Below are 10,021 nucleotides of genomic sequence, written 5' to 3' on the forward strand. Positions count from 1 at the left end.
GAAAATCAGAACTCTCAATGGTAAAAACAAAAAATAGATATAACACACTTTAATTAAAGTGAGATTTATATCAGACACACTTTTAATTAATTAAAAAAAGACAATAAAAATATATTACTGATAAGCATTTTTATTGATGGCATTTACCATGAAAAACATAACAAGAAAAACAAATAGCACAACAAATGTAAAAGCTGTAGAATTAAAGGATGATAAAATATATTTTCTGTTATTGTTAAGTATTGGATTTTTTTCGATGAAACGAATGTGTGCAGTTTAACTTTTGTATCACAAAAACACAAGTTAACATTAATGTTTTTATTATAAAAAATATTACATAGTAATCCAAACAATTAATTTATTTTAGCATGTGGTATGTAAAAATGATTAATTATAATTAACGACATTTCAACTGACATAAATCTTTGTTAATACAATATCTTAGTGCAAAGAATTAGAAAAAAAAAATGTTATACTTACAGAGTGGAACCATCTGCAATTACTATTCGACGTCTTCTTACTCTGTCCACTTGTCACCTCAGCCCATGAGAAAGGATCTCGTCTCTGTGGTGGTGCAGCTGGTGTCCCTCTCACCACCAGCCATGGGGTCACTCTGCAGAATGCACGTCTGGGTGCAGCAGGGGTGGTCTTGATCCCTGTGGAACGTTCAGCTGAAAGTAAGCTGCACTCCAGATCAGATGGGCAAAGATGGGCATTCCATGGTCAGGAAGAGTTAAACAGGTTTTAATGGACAGTACTAATATCATGCTAATATCAGAGATGTCACAAAAAAGCATGATCTAGTGATTAAACCGATAAACCACCAAGAGAAAGTGGGTAGCTGGGTATAATCCAAACAACAAAACCATGAAGAAAAAAAATATATATATTATCAATAATAACCATAATTGCTAATTGGTGTGGGTTATTTAAAACGTCAAAAATATTCACAATTGCTCCTACATACCTTACATTCATGCTGGCTGCAACTCGATGGTACTCTTGTCGCAACATGTCTTGATACGGGAACTCCACTGTCAGCCGGTTTGGAAAATCAATTACCACTACCTTTTAAAAACAGAATAATAACATTGTATGTATGTATTTATTTATTTTAAAAAAATGAATTAATAAAATAAAGTGTTTAATTTATGACCTTATTCCATCTGCCCTGGGCTGAACGGATAAGGCTGGCAAACTCCTTCCCTGCTTGTTGGATGGTGTTTTTCGAGAGGTTGTTCCCTGGTGCAATAAGGCACACCAGGTCCGGCTCTTCAGGTAGGGTTTCGTTCAGCACCTCTTTACGGAGTGCAGCTGCACAAGCGCCTGCAGTGCTGCTATATCCAAAGCGCAGGTCACCCTTGAGCATCTGAACGTCACCATCTACCAGGCTCCTCAGATGCGAGTCGCCAAAAACCAAAACAAACTAAAAAAAAAAACACAAAATGGCTAGATCATTTTATTTAAAAACAATTTCTAAATAAAAAAATGAATTGATAGATTATGCTCGTTCTTTACAAACCTTTGAGTTCTTTCCTGCATTCTCAGGGAAAGCTGTCTTGTGGCTGGTCACTGCTGATCTCGGCCACACGTTGGTCTTGTGCCGTTTACCATACAGCTGATGAATATCCATAGCTAATAAAGTACAGAAAAAGTTAGTTCTTTATTAGTAGCATTAATTATACAATGCAAAAATGGGTGGATAAAAAGAAAATAAATAATAAAATAAATTTGATGTACACAAAGTTTAATTTATGTATTTAATTAAATCATATTTTTTGTACTTTTTTTATTGCATATATATATAATCACATACAATTAATACAATTTATAGATATTTAATGTAGATTACAATATAACAATGAAAATAACATTATATATATATATATATATATATATATAATGTGTTTAATTTATTTATATATTTTATATAAATATAAAATATAAAAGGTCGTTATAAAATATGTAATTACCGTGTACGGATTACATACACTTAATACAATTTAAAGTAGATATTTAATGTAGATTACAATATAACAATGAAAATACTATAATATATATCATATATATGTAAAATATAAAAGGTCGTTTTAAAATAAGTAAGTACCTACGTATATTTATTGTAGACCTTCCACGTAGATTGAAATATTGCTATTTTTGTGCTGTTTTTGTGCTCTTCCAATTGGTAAGTGTGCTCTTCTGTTTGCTGCTTCTTTCTCCTCTAACCGTTAACTGAGATTGACAGGAGTTAGAGACAACCGTTATATCAGAGCAAGGAGAGACTTTTATCTGGGGGAAAAAAACGTCGCTTCCGGAGTGAGATGCGGAAGTAAGTTTTACCGGAAGTTGCTGTTGTTGCTTTTTGTGCTAGCTTCACATTGCTTGCTTTCAGAGCCTTTTCCGGAACCGACGTTATGTTTGTCATTTGAGTTTTCCGTTTACTTCCATCCGCCAAAGACGTCTCAGAAAAACGAACGTCACTTCTGATTCGCTATCACAAAGCAGTTCCTTCTTTTTACGTTTTTTTTTTTTACGTTATCGCGGTGCTATGGAGTCATATTGTCATCCTAAATGTGATTATTATGTGGTTGTTCATGCACCATGGAATACTATGTTGTGCAAACAGAAAGCGTAATTTTGTCCGTTTTACTATTGACTCTTTAAAAAAAAAAAAAGGTTTTAAGAAAGAGTTTGTAATATTTTGTGGGCCTCAGTTTTAGAACCGCTGCTCGAACCCTCGCCCCCCGTCCCCCTCCAATAGGATAATCACAACTCATATACCCTCGAACTCACAGAGTATCAAGAGAGTTGCGTATTACATTGCTATTTCTTAAAGGTACAGTGCCCCTATCTAATACACGGGGGTCATCACATTCCCCCCAGTGAGAAAAAGTGCTGTCTCCAGCCCAAAAAAAGGCGAAGGAACAAACAACAATTCCATACATAGAAAGTGTACCTAAACTCCATACATAGAGAGAATAAAACAATGCAATGATCCTAGAGGTGAGTGGGTTGATATCATGTATACATACAGATACCGGCACAGTGACATTGAAATAGAGAAGGAAAATAAATAGATTGTCATTACATAAGCAGTCTGGAGCTCAGTGTTCTATGTCAGGTCTGCGTGTGTGAAAGGTGTCTGTCCAGTGAGTGGTGGACCATGGGCTGGAACACGTGGGTCAGCATTAGGATGTAAATTGTAGGAACGTGTGGCTTGCTCAAGAGGTTCAGAGGAACCATCTAAAGGATCAGGATGTACAGTGACCTGTAGTGAAGCATCTTGTGTGATACAGAAAGCAACACACTGTGTAATGTGTCGTCAGCCACACCATACTCAGGGCAGAAACTGTCAGATACTCTGACAGAAATGCTATGCATTCAGTATTCAAAAACCACAGTAATATTATCTCAAGAGAAAACGGTATAACCATAAAGCAGTTTATCAGTTAAAATAAATTGTAAAATAAACTACTAGTATAAACCACAATAGATTTTTTTCTCCCAAAACAGTACTAGCAATATTATCATTTGAAATATGCATTGGCATGAAAAACAATTAAATGCAATGTACACAAGTTACATGTCAAGATTTCCATTACACGAGAGTAGATGTTAATACTTCATGCTGATTTGAACTCGGCTCTCGCCAAGATAAGCACCAACTAAGACGTAGCTTTACAGTAAACTAATGTGATCCATCTGTGTCTCCATCCATTTGCGCTTCCTTCCATATGATGATGTAGATATCCTTCTGTCTGGTGTTGATGGCTGAAGTGTAATGCTGGCTCCAGGGATCAGCTTATTGCCTCCCTAGCGCATCAGCACACACAACGGCTGTGATGCTGGCTCTGGGGATCAACCACAGTGCGGTCTCCCCAGCGCATCAGCATGACAACCGTCTGGATTGAGCTAAGTAGGGTACATCTCTGGGGTCTTCAAGTGGGCACCTTCCATTCTCGGTGTTTCGTCGACTAGCCCACGACACCTCAAGAGGGCTCGACAGTGATTCTGGTGTCCCAGCATCACCCCCCTCCGTCCCCCACTCAACTCAGCCCAGCTTACTTACCCGTACATAAGCGTTTCTTTCTTTCTATTGTGCTTGAGATCCCCAGCCAGAATCTTTCTGTCTCAACCAACCAGTTGCTGCTCCTCTCTGCTGCTTCAGATAAGTTCTTCACTGTGCGACGCAACTCTTGACCACTGAATCCGACGTCTCTGAGAAACCGGATTCTAGAGTGTGCCACAAATCCTCGACAACCCACCTCCACTGGGTAAACCCGGACTCTACATCCTTGCTGTTCTGCTTCAGTGGCTAGTTGAGCATACTGCAGTTTCTTCCTCTCATACGCCTCATCTACAGCATCCTCCCATGGCACTGTTAACTCTACCAGGTGAACAAGGCGTGCTGATCCAGACCACATGTCAATATCTGGTCGAAGGTTAGTGGTGACAATCTCAGGTGGAAAAATAAGCCGTTGACCAACATCTGCCAGCATTTTCCAGTCTCTAGCAGCTTCCAGTTCTCCTGGGCGAGGATTGGTTTTAACACCTTGGTGGTTGCTTTCCTGGGTGGAGGAATGTTGTCTTTTGTGTGTAATGTTTTGATGGAACAGGTGGCAACTTATTGGTCATGTTACGCATGTCTTCCAATGCTAGGGCCAAACATCGCAGCACCTGGTCATGACGCCAAGTAAACGGTCCTTGGCTAAGAGCCACCTTACATCCTGTCAAAATGTGCCTTAATGTTGCAGGTGATGAACACAAAGGACATGAGGGATCCTCTCCTATCCAGAGGTTTAGGTTCTGTGGTGATGGGAGAACATCATATGTTGACCTGATGAGGAAACTGATCCTGCTCTGTTCCATAGACCATAGGTCTTGCCAGCCAATCTTGCGTTGTTCCACACTCTCCCATCTCATCCATTCTCCCTGCTTGGCCTGGGAAATGGCCTTTATGCACCTCATCCTCTCCTTCTGCTTTTGCAGCTCGTTGATTACCAGCTTCCTCCGTTGAGCTGGTGCTGCCTTGTGCCATGTAGGAGGAGCTGAACTGAGACCAAGACCCCCTCTTCCATGCTGAACTTGCCCCATGATATCACCAATTCGAAGGGCAGACTTTGCATCCTCCACAGCTTTCTTTGCGGCCCACTTTCTTCCAGTTTTCAACACAGGTGCTGCCTCCCTAACGCATTTGTCACATGGCTCTACTAATGTCATTTCCAGTCTGACCTTGGCGCACTTAAACTCCTCGGTTAGAGCGGAGACTGGAAGCTGCAGTATTCCTTTACCATAAAGTCCCACTCTGCTGAGGCAGCGTGGAACTCCCAACCATTTCCTGATGTATGAACTAATTAAAGCTTCCAGCTTCTCTACTGTTGTCAAAGAAACCTCGTACACAGTCAGTGGCCACAGCAACCTCGGCAGCAGACCAAACTGAAAGCACCAGAGTTTTAGTTTGCCTGGTAAAGCGCTGCTGTCTATGCTCTTCAACCCTCCACTGCTTGTTGTCTAACTTCTCCCACACGAACTGTGTCCTTTAGATCCCTGTCGTACCATCTCCCAAGACTCTTCACTGGCTTCTCAGACACTGTTGGTATTGCCTCACCATTAATGAAGAACATTTTATCTACTACTGTACGTTTAATTATAGAGATGGTCCTTGATTTAGTGGGCTTGAATTGCATTTGTGCCCTTTCAATGTTATTGGTTAATTTGGCCAATAACCGATTAGTGCAGGCTACTGTTGTAGTCATGGTTGTCATGTCATCCATGTTTGCTCGAATTGGTGGTAGTCGCATTCCAGAAGCCAAGCGCTCTCCTCCCACTACTCATTTTGATGCCCTAATGATTATTTCCATTGCCATGATAAAAGCCAGTACGGAAATGGTGAATTGTGGCAATGTGCTCCGCCCCTGTGTGCATTTCTGTGTTGTATGTTGCGTGTGTTAATGTTGGTGTATAGAGATTGGTACACGGGATATAAACGGGTCTGTGTTTCACGTGTATTTAAAAAGGTAGATTTGTATTTAGGCACGGCGATGGCACAGATCACTTCACGTGCTGGTTAAAATGTAATGTGTGGTCACGGGAGTACACTTAATTAATTCACGTGCAGTTGTACCGAGATTCCAATTGAATGATTGACTAGCAATCGACTCTCGGTACAACTGCATAAATAGATGCACGTTTCATTCACTTGGGGTTGGGTGTTCGAGAGTGGAGAACGGGTGAGAGAGAAGGAGAAATAAGTTTAAATATCAATTGCTATTACGTGCTGGTAGGACCAGCACGATACTTGTTTATTTAAAACTCACCGTGTTTGTTTGTGTGTCTGTCCGTGCACTGTCTGTTTACTGTATAGTCCGTTTTGTTTGTCTCTTTATTTTGGCGTGAAGTGCCGTGTCCTGTTTTTGCGTTCTGTTTAAACGTTTTATTTTGTTAATAAACGCGGAGTGCTACCATTTGCACTCAGCTACTCATCACCACCGTCTGTCTGTGTTTCTTCCGGGTCTGACGTGTCACCACTCAGCCAGCCTTGTGACATATGGTTGTCAGAAGCGGGATAACAGCGCCCCCCAGACTCGAAAGAAAGAGTACCGCAGTTTCTTTGAAAAAAAAAAAAATGACAATGGCCGAAGACGCCAGGAAACTGCGGGACTGGATCCTGGAAAATGCTGGGCTGGAGGCCCAGTCTATGCCAGTAGCGATCCGGATCCTGTGGTTGATAGACAGGGAGCGATGGGAGGCCTATGAGAGGGAACACACCCCAAACACCTTGGAGGAAGGTTTGGAGTTGGTCCTCAGCTACCTGGAGGCAGCTATAACCACAACAGCAGCCCAGGTATCAGGTCCACCAGCAGTGGAGTACCTGCTGTCCCCATCACCACCAGCAGAGGAAGAATGCCTTCTGTCCCCGTCTCCACCAGCAGAGGAAGAATGCCTGCTGGTTTTGCCTCCACAGCCCAAGTGGGAGGAGCCTGAGCATCCACAGCCCAAGTGGGAGGAGCCTGAGCGTCCACAGCCCAAGCGGGAGGAGCCTGAGCGTCCACAGCCCAAGCGGGAGGAGCCTGAGCGTCCACAGCCCAAGCGGGAGGAGCCTGAGCGTCCACAGCCCAAGCGGGAGGAGCCTGAGCATCCACAGCCCAAGCGGGAGGAGCCCGAACGTCCTACGCCTGAGTGGGAGGAGCCCGAACGTCCTACGCCTGAGTGGGAGGAGCCCGAACGTCCTACGCCTGAGTGGGAGGAGCCCGAACGTCCTACGCCTGAGTGGGAGGAGCCCGAACGTCCACAGCCCAAAAGGGAGGAGTCGGTGCGTCCACAGCCCAAAAGGGAGGAGTCGGTGCGTCCACAGCCCAAAGATAGGAAAGTCGGGGCTTCCACAGCCCTAGGACCCAAACTGCCAGCAGGGGAAGCATGCCTGTTGGTTCACCTGCTGCTGCCATCCCGAGAGCTAAAGGGGGAGGAGCCATCACTGCCGTCCCAAGAGCCAGAAGGGGAGGAGTTACAGGCTCAACCCCCTGAATTTTTCTGGGGGGGAGAAGGGCAGGATGCTGGTGTACCCCAGCAGCCTCTATTTATGCTGCTGAAGGGAGCACGGCACACACCAGCCCAGCCACCACAGCAGAGGGAGCCAGCACCGCCACAGCCTCCCTCTGAGTGGCCAGCATCAGCCCCATCGCCACTGCCTCCACCACAGTCCCCTGCAAGAGCGGGAGAGCCACACCAGTCCCCTGCAAGAGAGGCAGAGCTGCACCAGTCCCCTGCAACAGTAGGAGACTACACGCTGCTCGCACCTCCATCGCCAGGAGACTACACGCTGCTCCCACCTCCACCGCTTCCACCACTAGGAGCAGAGCAGCAGGAGCTGCCTCTGCCTCCACCACCGCCCGGAGCAGAGGAGCAGGAGCTGCCTCTGCCTCCACCGCAAGGAGCAGAGCAGCAGGAGCTGCCTCTGCCTCCGCCACCTCCACCAGCAGAGGGTGAATCCCTGCTGGTTCCACCTTCATTGTTGTGGGAGGACTGCTTGCCCCTCCCACCTCCACCAGCAGAGGGTGAATACCTGCTGGTTCCGACACCACCAGGAGCAGAGCAGCAGGAGCTGCCTCTACCTCCGCCACTGCCCGGAGCAGAGGAGCAGGAGCTGCCTCTACCTCCGCCAGGAGCAGAGGAGCAGGAGCTGCCTCTGCCTCCACCACCGCCAGGAGGAGAGCAGCAGGAGCTGCCTCTGCCTCCACCACTGCCAGGAGCAGAACAGCAGGAGCTGTCTCTGCTTCCTGCACCTCCACCGCAGGGAGTACGGTGGCCGGAGCCCCAGAAAGGGGAGCTACCGGCTACAAAGACAGGGGGAGAGGTCAGGAGACCAGCATCCCCTGCAGCAATTTCGCTGCAGGAGTGGACCAGCATGCTGTCAGCCGTGCCACTACCGGCAGGGGTGCTGACAGCATTGCCAGCCATGGGCCCACTGAAGCCTCCCTTCCCAGCCCGAGACTTTGTCCTGGACTGCTGGGTTTTTAAGGGGGGAGGTGGCCGTTGAGGCCATGTGTGCTGCGCACAAGGGGGGGTATATGTGGCAATGTGCTCCGCCCCTGTGTGCATTTCTGTGTTGTATGTTGCGTGTGTTAATGTTGGTGTATAGAGATTGGTACACAGGATATAAACGGGTCTGTGTTTCACGTGTATTTAAAAAGGTAGATTTGTATTTAGGCACGACGATGGCACAGATCACTTCACGTGCTGGTTAAAATGTAATGTGTGGTCACGGGAGTACACTTAATTAATTCACGTGCAGTTGTACCGAGATTCCAATTGAATGATTGACTAGCAATCGACTCTCGGTACAACTGCATAAATAGATGCACGTTTCATTCACTTGCGGTTGGGTGTTCGAGAGTGGAGAACGGGTGAGAGAGAAGGAGAAATAAGTTTAAATATCAATTGCTATTACGTGCTGGTAGGACCAGCACGATACTTGTTTATTTAAAACTCACCGTGTTTGTTTGTGTGTCTGTCCGTGCACTGTTTGTTTAATGTATAGTCCGTTTTGTTTGTCTCTTTATTTTGGCGTGAAGTGCCGTGTCCTGTTTTTGCGTTCTGTTTAAACGTTTTATTTTGTTAATAAACGCAGAGTGCTACCATTTGCACTCAGCTACTCATCACCACCGTCTGTCTGTGTTTCTTCCGGGTCTGACGTGTCACCACTCAGCCAGCCTTGTGGCATGCATCCTGCCATTATTCCAACTTCTAGGCATTGCCATGTAGTGCTGAATTCTGAAGTTGAAAAACTAAATTGCAAATCTCCAAAGTAGGCTTTCGCTAAATTTGTTATTGTCATCGGTACACTGAAAAAATCAAATGCTGCCCAAAGAAGTTCATGTGGCACTGAACCATATGCATCAGCCAAATCCAGGAATGTCATATGGAGCTCCTTCCTCTCCTTTTTAGCTGATTGAACTTGTTGCCAGATAACACTGATGTGTTCTAAGCATCCTGGGAAACCTGGAATGCCCGCTTTTTGTATTGAAGTGTCAATGAAGCAGTTCTTTAATAGATAAGTTGACAATCTCTGAGCTGTAATGCTGAAGAAAATCTTGCCTTCTACGTTTAATAGGGAAATAGGGCGAAACTGACTGATGCTTGTAGAATCTTTTTCTTTAGGTATAAAGACTCTGCTCTGCGCCATGCTCTTGGTAAAACCTGTTTTTCCCATTCCACTTTCATCAATTTCCACAGGATTCGTAGAACTGAAGCAATCTTGTACACTCTGTATGGAACTCCATTAGGCCCTGGAGATGATGAATCCCTTGCTTTTTTCACAGCTCGCTCTACTTCTTTCTTAGGTGCACAGTCCTCCATTTGGTATTCTGATGGATTGATAGGTGGGATGTCTGAAGGAATTGACATAGGCTCCTGCCTTTTTGAATCTGTATGTGTTTCCTCCAAATATCTCTCCAGCTCAAACTTAGATGCTTTTAGTGTGCTATTCTTCTCACTGGTGAATAACTTCTTTACAAATTTGAAT

This window comes from Acipenser ruthenus, unplaced genomic scaffold, assembly GCF_902713425.1.
Source record: "Acipenser ruthenus unplaced genomic scaffold, fAciRut3.2 maternal haplotype, whole genome shotgun sequence".
NCBI lineage: Eukaryota > Metazoa > Chordata > Actinopteri > Acipenseriformes > Acipenseridae > Acipenser > Acipenser ruthenus.